The 17,303-nt window shown below is 43.7% G+C and overlaps 1 protein-coding gene across 1 annotated transcript in view; it reads left to right on the top strand.

The window, feature by feature from the left end:
* EPPK1 (epiplakin 1) overlaps positions 1–17,303 on the top strand; it is a 130,945-nt gene that overhangs the window by 31,555 nt on the left and 82,087 nt on the right. The window contains exon 2 of the mRNA XM_069220970.1: positions 11,230–11,393. The gene's annotated coding sequence lies outside the window, so the exon portion shown is untranslated. The remainder of the gene's footprint in view (positions 1–11,229; positions 11,394–17,303) is intronic.

Here is a 17,303-nt window from a genome sequence, read left to right as displayed (position 1 = left end):
TGTAACTATAACAAAATTCATGATTATAATATTATATTTTTAGATATCCATCACACATAACCTAACCCATTTGAGTAATACTAATATGTAATAAACAGTATTACAAATAATTGGATGAGCCACTCTATAAACCAATAAATCATCAAATTAGAATTAATTTAGGCCTTTTAAAATAAAAAATAACCTAATCTGAAACTGTTACAATTTTCACATGCCTTTATACCATCTGACTAACCAATGTGAATAAAAAGTTCTTCATCCTTGTTCAATCCCCAAGGATGGCGGCTATTCAGCTGAATAATGTATTCTGACTCCAATCTCCTTAATTGTTTTTCTCTGTCCCCTCCTCTTGGAGTACCCAGAACCCTGTCAATACCAAAGAATTTCATCTTTTCTACTTTGCCCTCATGCTTCAGATTGCAGTGTCGCGCTACTGGATAAGCAGCATCTTTATTCAATATTGCTCTCCAGTGCTCAAGGATACGTTTTTTCAGAGGAAAGATTGTGATTCCAACATACTGCAATCCATATGGACATTCTATTATATAAATAGGGAAGTCTGAGCTGCAATTTATATATTTATTTATATTTACTCTCCTACCCGTAGGTAGCTCATATTGCTTACGATTTGAACTATATCTGCACGCTTTGCACTTGGCACATTTATAGAAACCTTGATGTTTATCTAAGAAGGTTCCTTTTGTCTTCCTTATATAACTATGTACGAGAATATCTCTCAGAGAGCTGCTTCTTTTGTAAGTTATCATTGGAGTAGGACTGACTAGCTGACCAATTATTCTGTCAGCCTTAATGAGGTGCCAATATTTCATAAGGATCTTTTTAACTTCTGAAGAATATGCATTAAATATTGTCACAAATCTCGGGGTATTGATGCCCTTTCCTCTCTTTCTTGGAACCAATAATTCGGCCCTTTGAAATTCTTCTGTCTTACGGCATGCATTCTTCACTATTTTATGTGGATATCCTCTGGATCTAAATCTCTGTATCATTGTCAATTATTCTCTTTCAAAACTTTGTGGGGTACTACAGTTTCTCTTGGCTCTTAACAATTCCCCATAGGGTATACTCCATTTGACATTGGGTGGGTGGTGACTTGAGGCGTGTAGAATACTATTCCCAGATGTACTTTTTCTGAACAGTTTAGAGTGAAGCGTACCATTCTCTACACTAACCTCTACATCTAAAAATTCCATCACCTGTTTATGTGTTTTGTACGAAAAATGCAAATTCAGATCCTTGTTTGGTAACGAATTCAGGAAATCATATAATATTGATTCTGGACCTTCCCATATCATAAATATATCATCAATATATCGTGTCCAAAAAATAATATGTTGGAACCATTTCACATTTTCATCTGACATCACCAATTGTGTTTCCCACCACCCCATAAATAGACAGGCATAACTGGGAGCAAAGCAGCTTCCCATCGCCGTCCCAGTTGTTTGTCTATACCATTGATCCTCATATATAAAGAAATTGTTTTCCAGACAAAACCTTAACATACTCAGAAGCAGTTCAGAGTGTTCCAAAAATCTAATCGGTTTATCCCTGAAAAAGTGTCGACATGCCTGCATTCCCTTCTCATGTGGGATACAGGTATATAACGATACTACATCTATAGTTACCATGATATAATTAGTTTGCCAAGGAATGTCCTGTATTTTTGTCAGAAAATCTGTAGTATCTCTGCAATATGAATTTAAATTAAATACATATGAACTCAAAAAGTAATCTAAATAAATGGAAGCCTTCTCCAATAAGCTACCTCTTGCTGACATTATGGGTCGACCTGGAGGGTTTTCAATATCCTTGTGAATCTTAGGTAACAAATAGAAGCAAGGTGCTACTGGTTTCCGTACCAGTAAAAACTTGTACTCATCATCTAAAAGCAGACCTCTGCTGACTCCTTCAAAGAGCAAATCATGGAACCTATTTATAGAATGTCGGTAACCTAACATTGTAGATACCTCATAACAGCCTGGATTGAGCAATTGTCTCTTAGCTTCCTGTTGATATTTGGTAGCGTCCCACAACACTACATTGCCCCCCTGATCCGCTGGTTTTATAACAAATGAGGTTGCTTTTTTAAGGGATGCTAATGCAGTTGGTTGGCCTGCTGTTAAATTTTGTGCAAAAACATCCTTTGTCCTCTTCCACAATTTAAACAACTCGAAGGTCACTGCTTCATGAAAAGCGTTGATGTTATCATGCGGTAAAACTGGATTACATCTCGATTTAGCTTTAAAACTACTACCACTGGCACAGTCTGTTTGTAAGTCTACATCATCTAATAATTCAATATCTGTTGCCCATGTCCTCTCTCCTATTTCCAATTCTCGTAGGGCAGCTAAACCTTCTATATCACTGATCGTTAGTACCAGAGCAACCTCTGAAATGTCCACTTCTATTGTATGTATTACGGTTCCATCCTTCTGTTGTGCAAAGATTTCCATTAACTTCAATTTTCTTATTAGATGAAAAATATAAATTCGTGTTTTTATATAATTGAAGTTGGCTGTCGGGCAGAACGATAACCCGAATTCCAATACCGATTGTTCATCCTGTGATAAAGTATGAGATGAAATGTTGACTACTGTCAACTCTCTATCCTTCATTATTTCTTCCTCCTGTTCTGTCGTACATTTTTGCCAGCCAACTTTTTGCTTTCTTGTTGACCTACCCCCTCTCCTGGTCTTTTGTTTCTCCGCTTTCGCCCCTGAACTTTTTATTCACATTGGTTAGTAAGATGGTATAAAGGCATGTGAAAATTGTAACAGTTTCAGATTAGGTTATTTTTTTATTTTAAAAGGCCTAAATTAATTCTAATTTGATGATTTATTGGTTTATAGAGTGGTTCATCCAATTATTTGTAATACTGTTTATTACATATTAGTATTACTCAAATGGGTTAGGTTATGTGTGACGGATATCTAAAAATATAATATTATAATCATGAATTTTGTTATAGTTACAAAAAAAAGAACTTTTTCTATGTTTATGGACTAGTGGATATATAGAAAGTAGGAGGGGCCACATCTTTTGTTGTATGTTTGTAAGAAGGGCCAAGGAAGAAGACCGTGATGGTTGAAACGTGTCACCCTATGTTTGGTTCAATGGAATTTTTGGAATAAACAAAGGCCAGTAATTTGCATGGAGTGCCAGAGTTTGAATTTATTTTGGAGTGGATATATATATATATATATATATATATATATATATATATATATATATATATATATATATATAGCGGTCGCCACTAGGTAGTTATAGTTGGGACCTAGTTTCTATAGAAAAAGCATTTTTTGTTTTGCCAATAATTTTCAAAATGTATACTTTGCTAAATTCAGCTTCTGTCTAAAAAGTTTCATGGTGATCCATCTAGCGAGGGCCGAGAAAAAGGGGGGGGGTCCCAAAACACTTTTTCCACGTTCATTTTTTCATAGGCCATTTAGACACGCCTACAGTCCGAACCGCTGAATGGAATTACACCAAATTTGGCACAAAGCTAGATTCTCTTCCGCAGATCACGCTTTTTGTGATTTGGTGCTAATCCGATATATAGGGATGCAGATCCTCCTCGGATCCAGACCTGTGATTCCATCTTCAGATTTGCGAATCCAGGGGAAAAGCCGTTATTAGTATTTGTAACCCGAGATTGTTAAAATGGTATTGTAACCTCGGGTTACAAATACTAATAACGGACGCTCTCGACTTATCAAGGTCGGCTTCTCACTGCATACTACATGCTTTGCATTCGATGTGTATTTGGCACCATAATTTATTTGGAGGACATAGGAAACCTACATTGAAGTGCATTGACTGGGCGCTTAGGATTATGGAATTGACCTTGAGGAAGTCTTATTGACGAAACACGTGTCGGCTGTACTCTCATTTGAAGATATACGAAAGCGAACACATTAAACAACCTTCTTGATGAACCTATCTGCAGTGCCATTCGTTTCTGTACAAGATAACAAAGGAGGCCCTTTGATTAAAATGCGTGTGTCACTTTAACACCTCCATTGAGCAGGCTTTAAAAATGACGCAAAAAAAGGAGCAGTGAAATCTTGTAAATTTCACTGCGCCATTTTTGCGGGCTTCCTAACCCCGGAACACCCCCTTTGCACACATTATGCCTGGCGCAGGCATAATGGGGCGCAAGGGGTTGCATAGTAGTGCAATGCATTTGTAAATGTGGCGTGGCAAAAATTGCTTCCTTGAGCCACAGCAACGTAAAAAAATGACGCTAATGTGGCTTAAGGAGGCGCTAGGGTCTTGTAAATCTGGCCTCAGGTTTGGAAAAAGTATTTCGAGGAGATAGTGGTGAATTGTTTAATTTATTGTGTTTTTCACCGTTTAAAGTAAATGTGCCTGACTTCGGCGCTGTTATCTGTGTTGCTTGACTCTGTATAAACCCGAGGGTGCACAGGTGCTTTCCGTGTTCTTTAAACATCCTGAAAATACCATAAAAAGAAACAAGCGTTTTTTTTAGATTCAGTGTGTCTTTTTCAAGGAGATGGCCAGCGTACGGTTACCAGATGGCTTCATGGCACTAGGCCACAATGTCTCCAGCCATAAAATGTTTTTTTTTTTCAAACCTTTGTTTTCAGGTGTTGGGGCTTAAATGAACTGAACCAAGACTACATCTCCCAGAAAGCACTGTTTTGTAAATTGAACTCTCTAACATAGCGTCATATGCTAGCCCTAATTTTTGGGAAGCTAATGGTTTGCAGCAAAGATGACTATTTCAGAGCAGATTTGCTCTAAATCATCACCATGTAGATTTTTTGTTAAAATACTGTAACTCCACGCGTGTTGTAAAGTGCTCACTCACTTACAGGTTTTGTGGCGCTGTACAACAGCGGTTTATTGTTACTCAGCTGTGTAGTACTTTTAAAGTCGCATGCGCGCCACATACCGTATCAGGCTTAGGTGCCATGTGGCCCAATGCCAGGAGGGACACTTTCACCCAGTGCTGAACTTTATCCAATAGCGCTTTGCTCTCTGGGATTTGTAGTCTCCAGTGCTCTCAAGCTTCTCAGGCCTTCCACGATAAACCTACCCAGCCAATATGTTTGCTTTGCATTCTGGGGCTGGTAGTCCTGATTTTATAACGGTATAATCAGGACAAGTTGCAGAATTAAAAGCAAAACTTGGGCTTTTTCGAGTTATTCACTCATGGCCCTGGGAAACATCAGGGGCCATATTTATACTTTTTGACGCAAAACTGCGCTAACGCAGTTTTGCGTCAAAAAAATTAGCGCTGGCTAACGCCATTCTGAAGCGCCATGCGGGCGCCGTATTTAATCAATGACGTTAGCCAGCGTTAACCGCCGGCGCTGCCTGGTGTGCGTGGAAAAAAACGACGTACACCAGGCAGCGCCGGCGTAGGGGGATATGGGGCTTGGGCGTCAAGAAATGGGGCAAGTCAGGTTGAGGCAATTTTTTCGCCTCAACCCGATTTGTGCCATTTTTTTTCACTCCCAACCCCCATGCCCAATGGCCATGCCCAGGGGACTTCTGTCCCCTGGGCATGGTCATTGGGCATAGTATAGTGGCATGTAGGGGGGCACAAATCAGGCCCCCCTATGCCACAAAAAAAAACAAAAAAAAAACACTTACCTGAACTTACCTTAATGTCCCTGGGATGGGTCCCTCCAGCCTTGGGTGTCCTCCTGGGGTGGGCAAGGGTGACAGGGGGTGTCCCTGGGGGCATGGGAGGGCACCTCTGGGCTCCTTCCGAGCCCACAGGTCCCTTAACGCCTGCCTTTTGCAGGCGCTAAAAAACGGCGCAAAAGCGGCCGTACGTCATTTTTTTTGACCCGCCCACTCCCGGGTGTGAATTTTGCCCGGGAGTATAAATCCGACGCACATGCCTCGGAGTCGATTTTTTAGACGTGAACGCCTACCTTGCATCTCATTAACGCAAAGTAGGTGTCCACGCTAAAAAAGGACGCAAACTCCATGGACTTTGGCGCTAGACGCGTCTAACGCCAAAGTATAAATATGGAGTTAGTTTTGCGTCGAAATTGCGTCAAAAAAAACCACGCAATTCCGGCGCAAACGGAGTATAAATATGCCCCCAGGACTCTGAGTTCCACCTTTATAATTATAATAATAGATTTCAAATCCAGCATGCTTGGTGCAGTTGGCTGAAAGCGAGGCCGTTGGACTCACCCCGCACCTCACTGAAGGTTGCCTGTATTACCATCAGAAGCATCTTTCCTGACGGTTCCAGGTGGACAGTTGGAAAGGAGCAGGGCCAAGGTTCAGTTGCATAAACTGATGGGCTCTCTAAAGGGGGATAGGGGTAAAAAAAAACATGGAGTGGATTGTGGACAAAAAAGAGGACTGGAGTGCAGTCCGAGTAAGTACCGTTGGTTGACATGAATTCAGGCATTCCCTCACCACTTTTTTAGCTTGTGTAAGCAAAAGCTGGGACTGGCAGGGTATGCCACTTGGCAGCCATGACCAGGGCTCTGAAAGCTGGTACCGAATGCAAAACAAGCAGAGGTTACATTAGGACAAGTTAGCAGACTAGATTTAACCACTGTGGTGGAAGCCAAGGAAACAGATCGGAAGACAATAGGCGACGACTTAATTAAATGGACTGACGTATTTCATTATTCCGTGGTGTTATATAGCACCACGTAACATCGTGGCCTTTACGCAGCGCTTCCAAAGAAATACACACTAAACAGAATTACAGGAAGTCTGAGGAGGGTGTGCAGCCGGTTGTGGGGACTTGTCTGAAAACGGCATTCTTCTGCGACACACCACGCAGTGGTCTGTGCTATTATATTACACACGTTGGAGATTTGGAGAGGTCTGTGTCTAGTGGCACACACCTCGGAGAGGTCTGTATCTGTGACACACACCAAGGAGAGGTCTGTATCTGTGACACACACCTCGGAGAGGTCTGTGTCTGTGACACACACCAAGGAGAGGTCTGTGTCTCATTAAAGACACGCTGGAGAGGTCTGTGTCTAGTGACACACACCTCGGAGAGGTCTGTGCCTAGTGACACGCTGGAGAGGTCTGTGTCTAGTGGCACACACCTCGGAGAGGTCTGTGACTAGTGGCACCCTCCTCGGAGAGGTCTGTATCTGTGACACACACCTCGGAGAGGTCTGTATCTGTGACACACCTCGGAGAGGTCTGTGTCTGTGACACACCTCGGAGAGGTCTGTATCTGTGACACACACCTCGGAGAGGTCTGTGTCTCATTAAACACACGTTGGAGAGGTCTGTGTCTAGCGGCACACACCTCGGAGAGGTCTGTATCTGTGACACACACCTCGGAGAGGTCTGTATCTGTGACACACCTCGGAGAGGTCTGTATCTGTGACACACACCTCGGAGAGGTCTGTGTCTCATTAAACACACGTTGGAGAGGTCTGTGTCTAGTGGCACACACCTCGGAGAGGTCTGTGCCTAGTGACACGCTGGAGAGGTCTGTGTCTAGTGGCACACACCTCGGAGAGGTCTGTGACTAGGGGCACACACCTCGGAGAGGTCTGTGACTAGTGACACACACATTGGAGAGGTCTGTATCTCATTAAACACACCTCGGAGAGGTCTGTATCTGTGACACACACCTTGGAGAGGTCTGTGCCTAGTGACACGCACCTCGGAGAGGTCTGTGCCTAGTGACACGCGGGAGAGGTCTGTGTCTAGTAGCACACAGCTTGGAGAGGTCTGTATCTCATTAAACACACCTCGGAGAGGTCTGTATCTGTGACACACATCTTGGAGAGGTCTGTGCCTAGTGACACGCACCTCGGAGAGGTCTGTGTCTAGTGACACGCGGGAGAGGTCTGTGTCTAGTGGCACACAGCTCGGAGAGGTCTGTATCTCATTAAACACACCTCAGAGAGGTCTGTATTATGACACACACCTTGGAGAGGTTTGTGTCTAGTGACACGAGGGAGAGGTCTGTGACTAGTGGCACACAGCTCGGAGAGGTCTGTGACTAGTGACACACACCTCGGAGAGGTCTGTGTCTCATTAAACACACGTTGGAGAGGTCTGTGACTAGTGACACGCACCTCGGAGAGGTCTGTGGTTCTGCTGACTGCTCAGTATTCAAGAGTTGGTCTGAACTGAAGGGAGTTGAAATGTAGCAAAGCTGGAGACTTATGCGTTCCAGAGTTTGGTGCCCCGTACCCCGAGTTTCTGCGTCCATGTTTGAGTCTTTTGAAGAGGCTCAGTGTGGGTAGATGGGTGGAGGGTGGCCCTTAGTACCTAACTGGTAGTAAAATTAACTCAAGGTTGGTGTGGGCGACCTGCAGGCCTCGAGGGAATGCAATGAGAAGGAATGAATAAGTGAGGGGGATACTCTGGACTCTTTAGTCCCCTGTGGGACTCTATTTGTGAACTACTAGTCCTATGCAGAGTTATCTTCTGAATTATGAGATTATTTTTTTTCTTTTGTTCTGTAACTCTTTTTAGAGGTGATGATGATGGTGGATCGATACCACACAATTGTGGGCCATTGTCTTTGACATCATAAGTATAAACTATTTTTTTGTTTATTTGCTTTTATCCAGCAGGGTGACTACCTATACATGTGTCCTGACGAATGCCCAGAACCACTTGATAGAATCAAAAAGTGGGCCGAAACGTGTTCACCTGGTTCCTTAATTTGATTAAAGTTATTCACTCCACTATGAGTTCTAATCTGCCTAATGGGGACATGTAATAAAACTCTCTATCAGTCCACCGTAAGGTAGTTTTATACCCTTTCCCCACAATCAATGCACACTCAGCGCACCCCATCCATACCCAGCTCTCAAAGTGATAGGTACTGCCTCTGTTTTACAAAACACTGCTAAGAGCTCCTCCCTTCTCCGGCAGCTTGCTTGCAGAAGGAAGTGACTCTCAGTCAGCGGAGGGACCCAGTGATGAAGCATGCCACATAAGGGTGGATGAGGGTCTTCGTTCTAAAAAGAAAATGTTTTTTATTCTAATATGACTTACAGAAACTAACCACCTTTACGACTGATAACATTTTTGACCATGCACAACCTTTTAGTTTTTTTTGCATAGTTGTTTTGGGATAGTAATGCACATTTTGGAGTTTAAACTTCCCCTCACACCCTCAAGAGCAGATTCTTCCCCTTTAGTCACCTCTTGGGTTCCCATGTGTGGGCCTTTGTGTAGAGTTACTGCCCTGCCTGTGTCAAATAACTGCACTGTCGTATTCAGCCACACCTGCGTGGGTCACTGCAGGAATCCCAAACATATTTTGGATACACCCAGGCTGTCCCCTCCCCATGAAAACACGCAGAATGCTCTGTGTCAATGCCTCAGGGTGGTGAAAACACTGAGCTCTGTGGGTGGGTGGTATCTGGGCTGGCGGGCCCATCTGTGTTTTCTTTCTCCCTGTTTGATTTTGCTGCAGTTGGGTGTTTTAGCTGGAGGTGGGCTGCTGACAGATTCCACAGACCAGCATGCCACAGAAGCATTCAGCACATTAAGGGCAGAGGCTAGTGTCAGAGGGGGTGCTTGGGGTGTGACACTCCCCAAATAAATGCGTTATTGGATTCCTAGTTGGGTCTGGGAATCTCTGAGTCGTATCTGCTATGTCTGTGTTGGTTTTTCTGGTCATCCTGATTTCACTAAGAGGTTTTAACTTGTCCATTTGTTTGGATCAGGAACTTAAATATATAGTGACAGGCTTACTAAAGAAATAGCTAATCTGCACCCATAGAAGTACTTGTTGAATGGAAGTTTACTACTTTTGGCTGTCGGAGGCTTGGAAAGCTGCACCAGTCTCAGGTTGCCAGGGGTACCAGGCATAATGTATGCAAAGGGGCGTTCCCCAATCTATGAGATTTCCTTACGCCAATTTCTATGGCACTTTTAACGCCTGCTCAAGAGCAGGCATTAAAAGGGGGCTTCCATTCTTTAGAATGGGGCCAAATGTACTCTGCAGGAGTGGCGCCAATATTATGGCTCCTGCAGAGTACATCAATAGTGTCATGAAAAATGATGCTATTGCCCCCTTCCCTGCGCTGTGGTGCACTGTATTTTAAATACGTGCACACATGGGGGCGATAGGAGGGTGCTAAGGGGCGCAGGAAAAGTGGCACTGCACTTGGTGGTAAACTTTTTCACGCAAAACTGCATTAGCGCAGTTTTGCGTGAAAAAGTATAAATCTGGGCCTCGGGTTTCTTCTTTCAGTGCATGGCCAATCCAAGCACATCTCCCGGGGGGCAGGGACATGTGAATAAACTGAAGGACAGCATACATTAAATGTGATTACACTGGACTGCATCTACCGTCATGCACCGGAGGGGGGACACGCTTTGTCTTCACTGCAGTCACATAAGAACCCCCTACGGAAGGAATAGATATTCTTTTATGGTGAATGGCAAAACCACGAAACACGTGTCAGGGGATTCCAAGACTGACTCAGAAAGTACCTAAATGCTAAAACAATTGAATTGTGAGTAAACCGAACAGCAAAAAAAATGAATTGTGAGTGATCCCAACTGCGTGGACCAAAATGCGTTACGTGGGGGCTGGTGCAGTACGTCAGAGTGTGAACCACACCCCTGAAATCCGAGGTGCACACTTACACACTCAGGGGAGTTTGTTTACCGCGCCAGAAACAGGCACTTTCTTCCTCTCAGGTCTAGAACTCCCGTTAACTTAACAGGTTTGTGTTTCAAAGTTTTTCCTGTGTACACCTCTGGAATCTTTTTTTATTTTTTCCAAAATTTCAGATTTAGTAAACTTTGCAAAGTTTATATCGTGAGAAAGATATGCTGCAAAAGGAGGTTTTGCGGGAAAACTTAACAAAAAACAATTTCTCAGGAGAAAATTAGGTGGCAGAAAAAAGGTTTTGAAAGAAATAAGAACTTTTTGACAAGACTGTTTACTCACACAGGCAACATTTTGTGCAGTGTGCAAAGCATTAAAAAAATTTCAGACTAAATATTAAAAAGTCATATTATGCCACGGCCATGTTTTTGAAGTCTAAATATTTCCCTGCTGAAAACGGAAGCCCAACTGACAGGGCCCTGACTTCACATCAGAGAGATCAGTGCACCCGATCACCAGCACCAAGAATGGATTGGGAAGGGTCCTTTACAGTGAATTATCTAAATCAGGCCCATGTGTTTGTGCTTTAGGCCACGTCATAAAATGAGTTATTCGGTTAATTAATTGGCCTCCCCTCCTGTCTTTTCCATTTCCAGAAACCCGCCCTCGAAGTTCTCGGTGCCTTCCGAGTCTGCAGGGGAGCTCCTTTGATTGCGGCGCAGCACCAGGTACATCATCTCATCAAGCGCCAAGAAGCCTGGAGGTGGCACCCAGTGATTCCATCTGTCGATCACAAGACAAGAGAAGCCACAACGAAAAGGTGAGGCAAAGGGCTGGAGAGTGCGTAGGAGATGGTAGTTTAAGGTGTCGTGGAGTGTGGCACCAAAACTGAGGTGAAAGAACCATCCAAGGCAGTGGCTGCTGTCATCAGCACCAAACACCAGTGCTAAGCATCAGCACCAAACATCAGGGGTAAGAATCAGCACCAAACACCAAGGCTAAGCATCAGCACCAAACATCAGCGCTAAGAATCAGCACCAAACACCAGTGCTAAGCATCAGCACCAAACACCAGAACTGAGCATCAGTACCGAGCATCAGCGCTAAGCATCATCACCAAACATCAGTACAAAGAATCAGCACCAAACACCAGAACTGAGCATCAGCACCAAACATCAGCGCTAAGCATCATCACCAAACATCAGCGCTAAGCATCAATACCAAACACTCGGGCTAAGAATCAGCACCAAACACCAGAACTGAGCATCAATACCGAGCATCAGCGCTAAGCATCATCACCAAACATCAGTACAAAGAATCAGCACCAAACACCAGAACTGAGCATCAGTACCAATCATCAGCGCTCAGCATAATCACCAAACATCAGTACAAAGAATCAGCATCAAACATCAGCGCTAAGAATCAGCACCAAACATCAGCTCTAAGCATCAATACCAAACACTAGGGCTGAGAATCAGCACCGAACATCTGTGCTAAGAATCAGGACCAAACACCAGTGCTGAGCATCAGCGCTAAGCATCAGCATCAAACACCAGTGCTAAGAATCAGCACCAAACATCAGCGCTAAGAATCAGCACCAAACATCAGCGCTAAGCATCAATACCAAACACTAGGGCTAACAATCAGCACTGAACATCTGTGCAAAGAATCAGGACAAAACACCAGTGCTGAGCATCAGCGCAAAGCATCAGCATCAAACACCAGTGCTAAGAATCAGCACCAAACACCAGTGCCAAGCATCAGCATTGAACACCAGTGCTGAGCATCAGCACCGAACATCAGTGCTAAGCACCAGCACCAAACATCAGTGCAAAGCACCAGCACCACGCATCAGTGCAAAGCACCAGCACCACACATCAGTGCAAAGCACCAGCACCACACATCAGTGCAAAGCACCAGCACCACACATCAGTGCTAAGCATCAGCACCAAACACCAAGGCTAAGCATCAGCACCAAACACCAAAACTAAGCATCAGCACCAAACATCAGTGCTAAGCATCAGCACTAAACACCAGTGCCAAGCATCGAACACCAGTGCTGAGCATCAGCACCCACGAAACATCAGTGCTAAGCACCAGCACCAAACATCAGTGCAAAGCACCAGCACCACACATCAGTGCTAAGCATCAGCACCAAACACCAAGGCTAAGCATCAGCACCAAACATCAGTGCTAAGCATCAGCACTAAACGTTAGTGCTAAGCATCAGTGCCAAACATCAGTGCTAAGCATCAGCACTAAACGTTAGTGTTAAGCATCAGTGCCAAACATCAGTGCTAAGCACCAGCCCCAAGCACCAAGGCTCAGCATCAGCACCAAATATCAGTGCTATGCATCAGCATCAAATAGTGCTAGGCATCAGCACCCACCAAACATCAGCGCTAAGCATCCACATCAAACACCAGGGCTAACCATCAGCACCAAACATCAATGCTAAGTAGCAGCACCAAATATCAATGCTAAGCACCAGCCCCAAACACCAAGGCTCAGCATCAGCACCAAATATCAATGCTAAGCACCAGCCCCAAACACCAAGGCTCAGCATCAGCACCAAATATCAGTGCTACGCATCAGCATCAAACACTAGTGCTAGGCATCAGCACCCACCAAACATCAATGCTAAGCATCCACATCAAACACCAGAGCTAATCATCAGCACCAAACTTCAATGCTAAGCATCAGCATCAAACACTAGGGCTAAGCATCAGCATCAAACAAAGCAAGACAGCATTAGCACAAAACATCACAGCTACGCATGTGTGTTAAACATAATGAATACTAACAACTCAACACTAAAACCAACATTAGAACAATCAGACAACGCAAAGCATCAACACTGCACAAAGCAAGTCAACAGTAACACAACATGTCCCAACTAAGCATCAAGACTATACATCAGCACTAAGCATCAGCAACGCACATCAGCACTAAGCATCAGCAATGCACATCAGTACTAAGCATCAGCAACGCACATCAGTACTAAGCATCAGTAACGCACATCAGTACTAAGCATCAGCATGTAACAAAGCATTAGCACAACACATCACAACTAAACATCGGCACTATACATCCTAAGTAAGAATCAACACTAACAAAACCAGTGCGCATTTGTGCAATCAAAACTAACAATCATCACCAAGCACAGATGCTATGCATAAGGCATATACATAAGCACTAAACACTATGAAGCAAAACTGAGCACAACACTAAACATCAGTGCTTAGCATGAGCACCAAACATTATCACAAAATCATTAGTACTAAACATAGCTGTTAAGCACCAGCATTAAACACAAGCATTAGGCCAGTGCGATGACTAAAGGGTTGAATCATAAGACATTTAAAAGCTATTCTTCTGCACGCCTAGCTACAATTATCGTTCACGTCAAGCCTCCCTGTGACTATTTTTGGTTTGTTTCGCACTCGAGGATGATTATACTATTAGAACTAAGTATTGATAAACAGAAGAACTGACTTCCCTGACTTGGCTCATTTTTGACAGCCAAGAGGTAAAGGATGAGACTGGGCATCTCAGTGCCAGATTTTCCTCCTGCATGCCTTGTGCTATCAGCCGGCCACGGTAAGGGAGCTATGTAGTAATAGGGTCTGCTCCGTTCCTCTCTTTCCTTTCTACTTTGATGAACTCCTCTCGCTATTCCACTTCCTTTCTTTAGTTCCTCCTTTGGGGTATCCCTTTCCTATAACCGCTTACATCTCTTCTAAATTGCTCCTGTGCACTTGCTTTTCTCCTTCCTCTATCAGGCATCTGTTCTTCTGTTCCATTCAGCGTCAGACTTTCCACTGCTTATATCATTCTGCCTTTTATCACATTACTTTTTTACTCCTTTGTCATTTCTCAGTCCCAACTCTATATAATCTCCCCTGAATCTCTTCTCTGGCCCCTTCACACCTTCAAGCATCCCACCTCTACTCTGCTTGTATTTCCTCTTTCCATTCTCCAGGTCTTCTCTGCAGTTACTGCCACGCCTGATCTCCTGCGAGAAACGTTGCTTCCTTCTGCTCCCCACTAGTCGTGTCTTATGGCTCACTTTCCAACCTGCCCTAACTTGTCGCTCTTTGGCACAAACTCCCCATGCGTGCAGACCCGAAAACTAGGGGAACAAGATGGATGGACAGAACGCTGGTGCACTGCATACTGTGCAAGACTGGGCAGGATGATTTCACCTCATGTTATTAGCAGGTTGGAGGCCAGGCGGGCAGGGGTATCAGGTCATCTTGCTCATCACCAGCTCTGACCTTTCTCTTAGCTGGGTGAGCAAGCTGTGAATGGGCTCAGAGTCTCTGACTCTGACAGACAGGCTCTTACTTGGCCGTTCCCCCTCCCAAACTGAAGGACTGCCCGGCTGTTCCACTCGCAGACCAGACAAGGTGGCTTTATCTGATAATTTCACTCCCAGACACTCACTGAAAACATCCAGACCCCTGGGGGTTCTGCTTGACATGGTGATGGTTGGGTTAGAGGTGGTGTAAGTATCCTCCAGGCATAACATGCTGGTTGTTTCAGGTGAGACAGGATATTCTCAGACATGAACAGGCACAACCATGGAGATAGCCTGGAGGGAAAGAGTGAAAATGTGGAATGACGCCTTGAAAGGCACCTTTCAATTAATGCTCCCAAGCTTTGCAATTCACTCACAATCAATGTTAGCTCAGTCCCTAAACCAAATGCATTGAACAAACAGTTGGACATGTAATTCTTACATAGTGTCTTCATTGACTTGTCGGTCTCCTCTCTCTTTGCTTCTTTCTCACCTGGGATCTTGTGAGGTCCACAGTAGGAATGGGCAAACTCCAAACTTAGCAGAGTTGAACTTCATACTTTGCACATTTTTGCAAATTCTGTGGACTTTAAAAACTTAATCTACAAAAAACTATCTTGCAAAAACTGTCTTTCCAAGATAATTTTCCTCCGAAACATAGTTGTTTTGAAGAATGTTCTAAAAAAACTACTTTTAGTGGAAGTTGTTCCCTGCTTTTCTTTTTGTCTAACTTAGCAAACTTCGCGAAGTTCACAAACATTAAAACGTTTTAACCAACTTTCTGAAGTTGCAGAGGAAAAGCCTTTGATTCATATCATTCATATCCTCTCCAGAATGTGTATTTCACAGCTCTTAAAGCATCCCCTGCCTCCCGGCCTAGCCTACTACATATACAGACATATGAAACTAAATGAGTAAATGAAACTTATTCATCCTTCTTCCTGTCACACTGTTTCTAAGAAACAGCTAAAAAGACTAATTTAGGACAAATTGAAAATAATTGTAATGACTGACACCTTGGATTCCAAAATGAAGAGCTCTGATATAATGAAAATGGATTAGGGCTACCCAAGCCCTTTCCCACTGAAGGCAAACATATGGCAAAGCATATGAACTACCAAGTTCATAATGCAATGGGAAATGACAAGACAAAAAGGATAATTGAAATCCATCCCTACCAGAGGTGCACAGCAGAAAGATCCTCGAGTGTGCTGATTTGAGGGAATGCACACTCACATTTTAATACTTTTTTCTTTGTATTCTGGATCTTGTAGTTTTATTTTTAAAAGCAAGACCACCAGTGCCACAGTCATAATTAAATAACAGGACTGGAAGGTCACCTCCCACTACACATGGGGCAACTTCAAGCCAACACAAAGCCAGGTTTGGCTCATGCCTCAAGTGGGGAACCTTGAGGCAAAACTAGGGCTAGATGAGGCACTTATGTTTCCTTATTCAAGGCTGCAATAGAAATTATAAAATACAGCACCCGAGACACTTCCAGTGTGGTGAAAAGAATTGATTGTATTCAAAATGAGTAGCTGACTCCAGCGCCAAGCTGAGACACCCCCTTCGCTTTGGAGCATGGCGACGGATCAGCTACACAGACGGAATATGAATATATATATATATATATATATATATCCTACTGGTGGTTGCCACTAGGTGGTTATAGTTAGAACCATTTTTACCGTAGGCGGACAGTTTATTATTTTGTCAATAACTTTGGCGCCACATGATGAATCTTCACAAAATTTACAACACTTATACTTTGGTCAGTTCGGCTGACATCTAGAAAGTTTTGGGGTGATCTATCAAAAAAATGGGGGTTCCAAAACAATTTTCCCCCATTCTATGTCAATGGAATTTTTCACATTTTTGAACACGACTACAGGCCGAACGAACAGCTGAACGGAATTACACCAAATTGTGCAGAAAGCTACATCTTGGTTCCAAAAGAACGCTTTTTGTGATTTGGTGTAAATTTGTTCAGTAGTTTTGGAAAAATTAAGAGTTTAAAAAATACGGATACATAGGGACGTGGATCCTCCGCGGTTCCAACTTTCCCCATGCTGATGTCTGATTGGCTGCCAGCACTTCAAGCAGGAAGTGCTGGCAGCCACTTGGGACTCAGCTTCAGCCGAGCAGCAGAAAAAAAGTTAAAAAGAGAAAAAGGGCCAGGGTAGGGACACCCTGACCCCTTGGCTTTAGTGTTGGGGACCCTAAGGTTTTTTTAAAAACATCGGAAAACCAGCAGATCTGGAGCCACAGATTTTTCCGATGTTTTTTTTTTTTACAAAAACGTCAGCTTCCCGGTCGAGGTCCTGGGGTCATGCAAAAAAAATAAGGAAAGAGGTGCACAGCGCTCCCCTCCTGGGCTTGGGACTGCCACCTCCCTGAGGCGATTATTAGATTGCATGCAGGGGGTTCA

Source organism: Pleurodeles waltl, chromosome 2_2, assembly GCF_031143425.1.
Source record: "Pleurodeles waltl isolate 20211129_DDA chromosome 2_2, aPleWal1.hap1.20221129, whole genome shotgun sequence".
NCBI classification, from domain to species: Eukaryota; Metazoa; Chordata; class Amphibia; order Caudata; family Salamandridae; genus Pleurodeles; species Pleurodeles waltl.
The sequence above is the reverse complement of the archived record's forward strand: the minus strand, read 5'-3'. Positions and strand labels throughout refer to the sequence as shown.